Genomic DNA, 10,733 nt, shown 5'->3' with positions numbered 1-10,733 from the left:
TGCCTGCTGAAGAGTATAGAACTACAGGCTGTGTTATTTAATGTGTTACTGCTTTAATGAAACACTTTACTGAAAAGGTTTTACTGCTCTAATGAAATGCTTTACCACTTTAAAGGAAATGCATAATGGAAGGTTTCCATAAAACGCTTCAATGGAGTACTTTCATGAGATGCTAATGAAATGCTAACACCTGAACTGCTTTGATCTAAAACCTATATAAAAGATCTTGATTTTCAAACACAAATATGGTGTGGTCTCCATTATTGCGCCCACTTCTTGTCTCAGTGGATGAATGTGTTAAGTAGCTGCTTTACACGTACGCCCCTGGCTGCCTTCCTGCTCGAGCCAAGCTACCCCCCGGAGTACTGGTGGTCCCAGTTCCTACATTGGTGGCAGCGGTGGGATCCAGGACCTGTAGCTACCTAACACCCTCCAGTGGGACAGAGTGCGCTGCAATTAATTGGATACCTGTGGTGCCTATAAGCTAACTCAATTGCCCACCACTGTCTAGTCTGCAAAGTGTGTAGGAACCTGTGTTGACCCAGCATTGTGCCTACGTCCTAGAATCTTTCTTTCAGGATTATCTGGGTCCCCACCTGACAAAATGGAGTTCCAGCTGGCTGACCTTGATAGGTACATACTAGTGCAGTTAAGGGAGTTTTGTCAGGGGATGGGGGTGCCGGTGGGAGCGAGAGCTGTAAAAGAAGACCTCCGCACTGCCTTGAGGGCATGGGTAAGGGCCCACCCAGGGGAGAGAGAGGATGAGGAACAGGGGGAACAGGTCACACCAAGGGAGGTGGACACTCAAGAAGACCCAGGCCTACTCAACATTGACATGTCCGACAATGTGTTGCCAGGAAGACGTTCCGGGGCAGGGAGTAGTGTATGTAGGGGGAGTGCATCGTCGCAGGAGTATGAGGACAGGAGGGAGGAGAGGCGATTGAAGTGGGAGCTTGCCAAGTTAGAGCACCAGAGGGAGAGAGAAAGGGTGGATAAGCAGTTTGCTATGGAAGAAAGGAAGTTGGCGCATGAGTTACAGCTCAAGGAAATGGAGCTGAGAGCATTACAGTTGGGTGCGCCAGGAAGTCCGAATAGTGGCAGCGTACCAGAGGCTCAGCAGGAGCCCAGATTCTGGTTACCTAAGGAGGTGATAGCGAGCTACACCAAGGGGGATGGCATTGCCAGGTGGTTGGAGGCGTATGAAGTGGCCTTGACTGTCCATGGGGTGCCAGAGAAACATTGGGGAGGTGGTTTGTACCGGTATATACCCCCCGACGTCAGGGACACCCTCCTGTATTTGGAAAAGGCAGACCAGTTTAGGTATTCCCCCATGAAGGAGGCGCTCATTAAACATTTTGGCCTCAACCCTGAAAGGTATCGCCAGAGGTTCCCTGGCAGCCATAAGCTGTCCACGCAGAATTGGGTAGATTTTTTTCAGTATGCCCGTAAGGCTCTGGATGGTTGGGTGGGTGGCAGCGAGGTGCGTGATTTTGAGGGTCTGTATAACCTTTTTTTGAGAGAGCACCTCTTGGATAAGTGTTTTCCGGAGCTGCGCCAACATCTGGTGGACCGCAAGCTTACTGATCCCCGTGAGCTTGCAGAGGAGGCGGATACTTGGGTTAGCAACCGGGTGTCACACAAGGGCCCCGGGGGAGATGGCCCGAAAGGCGGACAGGGTGCCCCCCAGAAGAAGGAGGGTGGAGATAAAAGACCAGAGCTCTCACGAGGCCCACAAACTAGACAGTTTGGGAGAGGAGTAGGTACCCCACCTCAGAACAGTTTCCCAAAAACCCACTTACCCTGACAAGAGTCAGCAGCCAAAAGTGGTCCGGTGCTATGAATGCGGAGAGGTCAGACACTACAAGGGAGATGCCCAGTGTCGCAAATGACCCCTAGCCCCCACTGGTGGCAAGGGTCCCGGGGTGGCTAGTGTAGCGCTTGGGTTGGAGCTGCCCCTAGATAGGGAAGGGGAGTTGACAGGCCTGACCCTGGTTTCTCTCGGGGATAGAGAGATGGTCCCAGTGACGCCCTTACCATCGAATACTGCTAAGTACCAGCAGAGGGTGAAGGTCAATGGGGAGGAGGTGGACGCTCTGAGGGACACAGGAGCCAGCATGACCACCGTAGTGAGGCGGCTGGTGTCCCCTGAGGAGGTAGTACCTGATGTGTTCCATCCAGCCGTGTTGGCTGACGGCAGTATGAGCTACTATCCAGTGGCTCAAGTTCCCTTTGAGTGGGGAGGAGTGTCAGGCCCGTTGAGAGTTGCGATCAGCCCTGCCTAGCCTGTGGACTGTCTGCTCGGTAATGACCTCGAACATACCGCCTGGAAGGAAGTGGAGTCTAAGGCCCACACTGAGATGCTGGGGTTACCAGGGTGGACTTGCGTAGTCACGCGGTCCATGGCTGCCCGGCAAGAAGCTCAACCCGGGTTGGAGCCTGAAACAACGGCCCAACCCAATGCCGGTCCAGAGGAGAGTGGAGTGGAGGACACACCCTGTGTGATGGATGGGGAGCTCGCGGAGGTAACCCCGGAGTCCGTGGAGGTGGATGTCGTTCCCTTGGGGGACTTGCTGACCCTTGCCGAGTGGCATGTGGAAGGAGGGCCTACCCGGGAGGAATTCTGTCGGGCGCAGAAGGAGTGCCCCACGCTTGAAGCCATGCGCCGACAGGCCGAAGCCCAAGCGGTCAACCAAGAGACCGGCAGTTATCACGTGTATTGGGAGGAGGGCCTCCTGTACAGTGAGCCAAGGGTTCCAGTGCATGGATCCTCGAGGGCCTTAGTGGTCCCCCAGTGCTACCGGGCCTTTTTGTTGGAACTGGTGCATGAGATACCCTTAGCCGGACACCTGGGCCAGGACAAGACCTTTGCAAGGCTCGTCCCACATTTTTATTGGCCCAAGATGAGGGTCGCCTCTGACGCCTACTGCAAGACCTGCAAGACTTGCCAGTGGCAAGACGGGGACCAAAGTGAAGGCCCCATTGGAACCACTCCCAGTGGTCGGGACCCCTTTCGAGCGGGTCGGAATCAACATTGTTGGGCCATTGGACCCTCCGACCTCTGCGGAACACTGGTTCATCTTGGTGTTGGTGGACCACGCCACTCGGTACCCGGAGGCCATCCCTCTGAGGACCATTACTGCACCTGTGGTGGCGCGGGCCCTGATGGGGATATTTACCAGAGTGGGATTCCCCAAGGTCGTGGTGTAGGACAGAGGCACAAATTTCATGTCGGCCTACATGCAGGCCATGTGAAAGGAGTGCGGAGTGACCTATCGGTTCTCCACTCCTTACCACCCCCAGACTAACGGGCTTGTAGAGCGCTTCAATAAGACCTTGAAGGGGATGATCCGGAGCTGACCCGGGGACTTGAGGTGGAAATGGGACATCCTCCTCCCTTGCCTGCTGTTTTCATACCCCGAGGTACCACAAAAGGGAGTCGGGTTCAGCCCCTTCGAATTGCTCTATGGCCATCCCGTTAGGGGGCCCCTCAGCCTTGTCAAAGAGGGGTGGGAGAAGACTTCGAAGAAGCTTCCCCGTGATGTTGTCAGCTACATGCTGGCATTCCGCAGCCAGATGGCTAAGCTGTGGAAGGAAGCCTCAGACAACTTAGAGGCTAGCCAAGCCATCATGAAGGAGTGGTATGACCGCAACGCTCGGACGGTGGAGTTAGACGCTGGACAGAAGGTGTGGGTCATTGAGCCTGGGGAGCTTAGTGCCCTCCAGGACCGGTGAACTGGTCCGTACGAGATTGTGGAGCGTCGAGGCCAGACCACCTACGTCGTTGACTTGAAGACCCGCCGTCAGCCCTATCGGGTGCTCCACGTCAACCGCCTGAAGCCTCACCATGAGCGTTCGGAGCTTGCTCTCCTCATGGTGACGGATGGGAGCGACGAGGAGGAGAGTGAGCCTCTTCCTGACCTTCTAGCTGCTGGGGAAAAGGATGGTTCAGTGGAGGGAGTTGTCCTCTCCCCATCCTTGACCCTAGAGCAACAGAGGGACTGCCGCCAGGTATTGGCGCAGCACGCCTCGTTGTTCTCCCTGACGCCTGGAATTACCCATCTGTGTACCCATGATGTGGACACAGGGGACAGTCCGCCAGTAAAAAGCAAGTCTTACCGGCTGTCCGATAAAGTGAAGAACAGCATCCAGGGTGAGGTGACCAAGATGCTGGAGCTGGGAGTGATCGAACCCTCCAGCAGCCCGTGGGCCAGTCCGGTCGTGCTGGTGCCGAAAGCAGCCCCACCGAGCATCACACCAGAGCTTCGGTTCTGTGTGGACTATCGGGGGTTGAACTCTGTCACCAAGACAGACGCGCACCCGATCCCACGGGCAGATGAGCTGATTGACCGGCTGGGAGCAGCCAAGTACCTCAGCACCATCGACTTGGCATCAGGGTACTGGCAGATTGCCATGGCCGATGGAGCGAAGGAGAAGACAGCGTTCTCCACCCCCGAGGGCCACTTCCAATTCCGAGTGATGCCCTTCGGGCTCAAGAATGCTCCGGCCACCTCCCAGCGGTTGGTGAACCAGGTGCTATCTGGCCTGGAGTCCTTCTCAGCGGCATACCTGGATGACATAGCTGTCTTCAGTAGCACCTGGGAAGACCATCTGCAGCATCTCCGGGAGGTGCTGCAGGCTCTCTAACGTGCTGACCTCACCATCAAGGCTAGCAAGTGCCAGATTGGACAGGGATCTGTCGTGTACCTGGGACACCTGGTGGGCGGGGGTAAGGTGCAACCCCTCCAGGCCAAAATTGAGACCATCATGGCCTAGGAGCCCCCCAAGACGCAGACTGAGGTCCGAGCTTTCCTCGGTCTCACTGGCTACTACCGCAGATTCGTCAAGGGATAGAGCACCATCGTGGCCCCCTTGATCGAGTTGACATCCAAGAAGCAGCCACGCAAAGTGATCTGGACGGCTGCTTGTCAGGAGGCATTTGAAACACTAAAGCGCGATGTGCACCACTCCGGACTTCCACAAAGAATTCATCGTGCAGACAGATGCCTCAGAGCATGGCGTAGGCGCCGTGCTGTCGCAACTCAACGATGATGGCCAAGACCAACCTGTTCCCGGAGGAAGACGTTGCCTGGGGACACCGGTTCCTCCCGCGAGTGCTACATTTGGAGACCTCAGGAAGAGCGTGTGACTTGAGCCACTCCTGTGAACCATACGATTTGGAATCTATATATTGTGTTGGGCGGACACACTGTAGAGATTAAGATTTCTCGAGACTTGAGCCGAGACGGTGGCACCTACCCCACCCTTCTGGGTGGGCTGTGGGTTGACCGAGTATATTTGCCCTAGATTTGGACAGGGCCGTGCAAATGAGAGTACCCATGTCCTGATGAAGCCTATATCATCTGGCTGAAACGCGACCGCGACTGCGTCAACACCTTTAGCTTTGAACGGAGTCCCTTAGTTCAATACAACAAAAATTTGATTTATTCATTGATGCACCTACACAAATATAGGTTGGGTATATGTGTTAACCCCCTGGTGCCTGTCTGTTGGGACTACCTTTTTTGTATACTCCGTTAGATCGTAAGAGGAGATACATTTGTAAATTGGTGTATGTATATATATATTTTTTTCATATATATATAAATTTTTTTCCTTAGGGTACATAAAAGTTTTTTTGATATTATATATATTGTAAATTTGTATAGAATGTACATGTGATGTGTTGTATATATAATGTTTTTCTGTTGTGCCTCTCTGGCTGCCCGCCCATATATGTATATATGAATTTATGGATATGCTTCTTTGATTTAATTTGCTATTCACAAGAAAATTAATTGTTTCTTGTTTGAGAAATAAAAGTGGATTGATCCCTTCAGTACCATTTTTTTCTACTTTTTTCATCCGTGGATGTCTCCTGCTCAGGTACGGGAGGGTGAGGTGGGCAGAACCCCTAACCATTTTTTCTAGTCAAGACCAACCTGTGGCCTTCATCTCCAGAAGACTCCTCCCTTGGGAACAGCGATGGAGTACCATTGAGCGAGAGGCCTTCGCTGTGGTCTGGGCCTTGAAGAAGCTGAGACCATACCTTTTTGGCTCTCAATTCCAAATTCAAACCGACCACCGTCCCCTTCGCTGGCTCATGCAGATGAGAGGCGAAAATCCCAAGTTGCTAAGGTGGTCCATTTCCCTACAGGGGATGGACTTTAGGGTGGAACATAGGCCCGGAGTTGACCACGCCAATGCTGACGGTCTCTACTGGTTTTTCTGCCTTAGTGACGAGAAATCCCTAGAGGTTGGGTAGCTCTCCCCTCTTTCAGCTGGGGGGGACGAATGTTAGACCTGTCAACCCTAGGGTGGCCTTTCCCTACTTTTTTCGCCCTTGCCTCATTTTTCCCACCTTCTTTTTGTTGGCCCTTAGGTCTTCGGGCACCTTTTCATGGCTAATCCATGTTAGGGTGCAGGTGCTCTCTACTCCAAACATGGCTGCCACTGGCCCCTGCTACTGCAGCGTGGTCTTTTAGTGTAGCACCCTAGTTGCCAGGAGCTGGCTGGGACCCCATACATTGTTGCAATACCAGCCTGCCATCCCCTGTCCCTAGGTAGAGTGGGGAAGCTCCTGGAACCTTCCAGAAGAAAGGCGGAACCTATTTTTGCTGCCTTAGAGAGTGGTCACCTGACCTGGGCATATATAAGTAAGGGAGGGAACTTTTTCTATTCAGTTGAGGCATCACTGACCTGGGGAACCCACGCAGGAGTTTTAGGCGGGAGGGCCTAGTTAGGAACTTATGCCACTGGGAGTGACAGGATTTAGGTGCTGCCTCTTAAGCTGAGTGAGGTGTCCTAGACTAGCCCCCAGATCTGGCCCAGCGGTAGGGAACCCCAGGGTCCATCTGCAGTGACTGAGGAATACTCATCCAGCCTCCAACTCAACCCCCGCACTTCAAGAAACCATCACCTAAGGGCGCAGAAACATCCAAGCACCAAGAACACTACTTGCTTTAACCAGAGACTGCTGAGGGATCGACCAGGTACTGGACTGTGCTGCCCTGCGCATCCCCTGCCTACAGTGGGCCCACCTTGCCCCACCGGTCTCCCCCTGACTGAACTGCTCTGCTGTCCATTCTGCCTGCCTTCCCTGCTGAAGCGCTGAAATCAGACCCCTTGTCAAGCGCTGTGTCAGACACTGCCCGCCCTGAGCTAACTGTGCACTCGTGTCTCAAGCGCTGTAGTCCCCGGAGAGGCACTGGAATCCTGAAGCGCTTTTCTCCTCAAGATTCATCCTGCCCTGCGAGGTGCTGCAGTTGCCCCCAAGCGCTCACCTGCTGTCCCCTGCTAAGCACTGACATCGACGCCCCGGTGTCCCTGTAGCGCTGTGATTGCTGAGCGCTGTCGGCCGCCGTCGCGCTGTGCCTGGAGGCGCCAGTGGCCCCCCCGTCTGCCCAGCCGAGTCTGCCCCTCAGGCGCTGTCGCTCAGCACGCCAAATCATCGCCGCGGCCCAGGGAAGCGCTGCCATCGGCCCCGGCGACCCTCGTGCCAAGGGAGGGTCGCCACCGTGTTGTGTGGGTGGCCCCGGAGCCAAGAGAGGGCCGCTGACGTGAGAAAAGGGCCGAGCTGGGCCTGAAGCCACACACTCCCAAGTCACGTGACGGGGGACGCGGCCCGCCTAGGCCGCCCCCACACCCTCAGCCGTGCTGTCATTGGCGACAAGTCCTTAGCCTTGATTACCTGCCTGGAGATTGGCCGCGGAGACTGCACCCACCTCACGCCAGCCCCTGATTGGTTCCCGGGCCTCTGAAGCACTCGTCGGCCCGGAACAGGACGGAACACCGACGGAGGGCTCCATGGATCTTGGGAGCCCCCCTTGTGCCCGAAAGAGCCCCCTTGCCGCATCGGTCCCCTGGAGAGCTAGGAATTGGACCGGAGGGCCGCGAGAGGCCTGACAGTGGGCTGAAATCCTCCCGCTTGCAGCGACCCTTCGCAAGGGCCACGAGCAGGCCGAAGATATCAGGTATTATTATTATTATTATTATTATTATTATTATTATTATGTTTGCACTTGTAAAGCGCGCTGCTACCCTGAGGTTTCCTGGCGCTGTGCAACGCTGGGGAACCCGTCCTGGCTTTCCCTTTGGGATGGTCCCTGCTGGGAGTTAAATCTTTTATATGTCCATCAGTTGCACTCTTGTTGTCTTGATTTAAACTTCTGTTTAGAATTTTTCAACATTGTGCGACTCCCTCCTGAAGTGTTTTGTCTAGAAACACTGTCTACGTACATTCAAAATAGGTGAGAGCAGAAATTCTACACTCTGTTTGAGGTGTGCACATTTACACTTGGACCTGAAATGGTCCTATTCTTTAGATCCTCACCGTTCAACAAAAATCCATGAGAAAAAGTTTTTTTTTAAGCATCTTCCAATCCAATGTTTTATTCAGTATTTTTCTTCATTGAGCATGTATTTTCAAATATTTACGAGATTCATTATTTAAAGCATTTCAAATTGACCCAATGCATTTCGGGTACAAACGGACCCTTCCTCGGGGGTCTCTATGGAAAAAAACAAAAAAACATTTTTTTTTTTAGCCCAAAGCTATGTTTGAAGATATACAAAAACGTAATGGTTACATATTCAAAGCGCTAAGCAATTTAACCCAAAAACGTAATGTAACCATTACGTTTTTGTATATCTTCAAACATAGCTTTGGGCTGAAAAAATAAATAAAAAATAAAAATGTTTTTTGTTTTTTTTCCATAGAGACCTGAATGAATGAGTGATTGGGTACAAAGTGATGTTTATAAAGGTATTTTACTGATGACAGATGTAATTACTAACGATCATTCATGAGCAAATAGGCACATCAGGAAGAGAAAAGAAATGTTAAGGTTTCACTGCCACCTAGTGCCTAAATGAGTATCTTGTTTTGGCAACTTAAATAGCTGTGAAGGCTCACCTATCCTTACATGAGAGATGGGTGTAGATAATGTACAATAATTAAAGCAATTATGAGTGGCAAACTCTTAATGAGTCAATAAGAGAGTGGACAAAACTTTTGTTAAATTGTTTTTGGAGGCAATGGTTTAGAACAATCTACGCATAAGGGGTGCATCAAATAATGCAATGTTGTCTGAGGGTGTGATCAAAGTTTCATTACAGGGCTTGAACTTATGAGCATTTACTTGTAGTAAGGGATTGGTAACCGAAAGGGATATTGTGAAAAAAATATCACATAATAGACGATGTTGAGACATTAGGTCCACACAGATTAACAGGTTTACATAAGAGTTCCTCAGTTCCCCTCTCGAAGAGTATGATCAGAAGAGAAAAGCAGTCACCAGAGAAAAGCTGTGAGACAAGTGACATGCCATAGTTTCTATAGTTTAGGAGCCCCTGCATACCACTCAGAGCCCTGACTCATAGGGTGACCTCCATGCCATTCCATTTCTTATAAAAAACGCAGACTCGGGGAACGTTTTAAAACCTTTATCTATGTAAGATTTTCTGAGTCAAATGAATAAAGGCCACAATCTTGTGACAATACATTTTATAGACAAGACTACAACCAGTAGGTCATTAAGTTTGTAAGACATCACAGCAACACCATTAGACATTGGTACCTGGGAAGGGTGAGAAAGGGAAATAGCACAAGGACATTCCACACAGATTATATTTGCCTAGAATGGTGCAATGACCAATCCTGGTCATGGGCTGGGGCAAAGAGATTATGACCAGGCTCCCGACTAATGAGGTGCACACGGCACAAGACAGGTGCAGATGAGGACAGGTGACCTCAGCTAAGTGCATCGCCAGCGTCACACCCCTCTCTCTAGGGAAGCCAATTAGTACCCCGACTGGGTATTCAATTCTTCTGACAGAGTGCTCCGCCAGCACCTCTGTTCTCGATTGCCTATTGAGTGCGTTGGGTCAGTGACAGGTCAGCTATTCGGACAAGTCGGACAATTTCTCTATCTAAACCTACCTATTTTGTTGGCAATGTACCACCCCTAAATGTTGCAAATCTATGTCTTCCCCTTCAGTGATTGGTTGGAAAGACGAGGAGGGGTCATCACACCATACTAAGATGATGTAATTCCAGTTAGATTCATTTGATTGAATCTCCACCCACAATTTATTTTCCCATGACTTTATTCCGCCCAACAATATTGGAATACAAATCATATATATTGTATTTATTTGAGTCTTCTTGCTTATTCTTCAGAGGTCAGTAGAGCAGGTTCCAAGGAACATCATGGGGAGGATGCTTCTTGGCAGGATTTCAATGCCAATGCTTCAGCAATTTCAGAGTCAGAGGGCGCATGTGCGCATCCAAGATGGAGAATGAGACAATGGTCAGGCCCAAAGTATGATCTAGTAGCAAATTCAAAAAGAAACATATTAGAATATAAAGATAAATGAATGCACTGTATACCACTTTTCTCTACTCTATTCCCATTACTTTATTTTAACTATGGCATTAATGGTCAGGCACAACAAACAATGTTTAGTACTAGCAGCAGCATAAGCATTAGCATGTGAAACATAGAGCCGCCATCTTTAGTTCTAGTGTGCAAAAGCAAAGATTTCCCACCAAGCAGAGAGTACGTCATGTCACATGAGTGTGACAGACGCATGCGCAGTGAAATTCCCGCATTGCGGTGGCCATTTTAATGCAATTGCAGTACTGTTAGTAAAAGCACATAGGCGAGCTTCCCCTAGATACTAGAGATGTTGTGTTTGTGCAATATTCATAAACAAAACATATTGATTAATATATT

This window comes from Lissotriton vulgaris, chromosome 6, assembly GCF_964263255.1.
Source record: "Lissotriton vulgaris chromosome 6, aLisVul1.2, whole genome shotgun sequence".
NCBI lineage: Eukaryota > Metazoa > Chordata > Amphibia > Caudata > Salamandridae > Lissotriton > Lissotriton vulgaris.
This window is presented reverse-complemented; position numbering follows the sequence as displayed.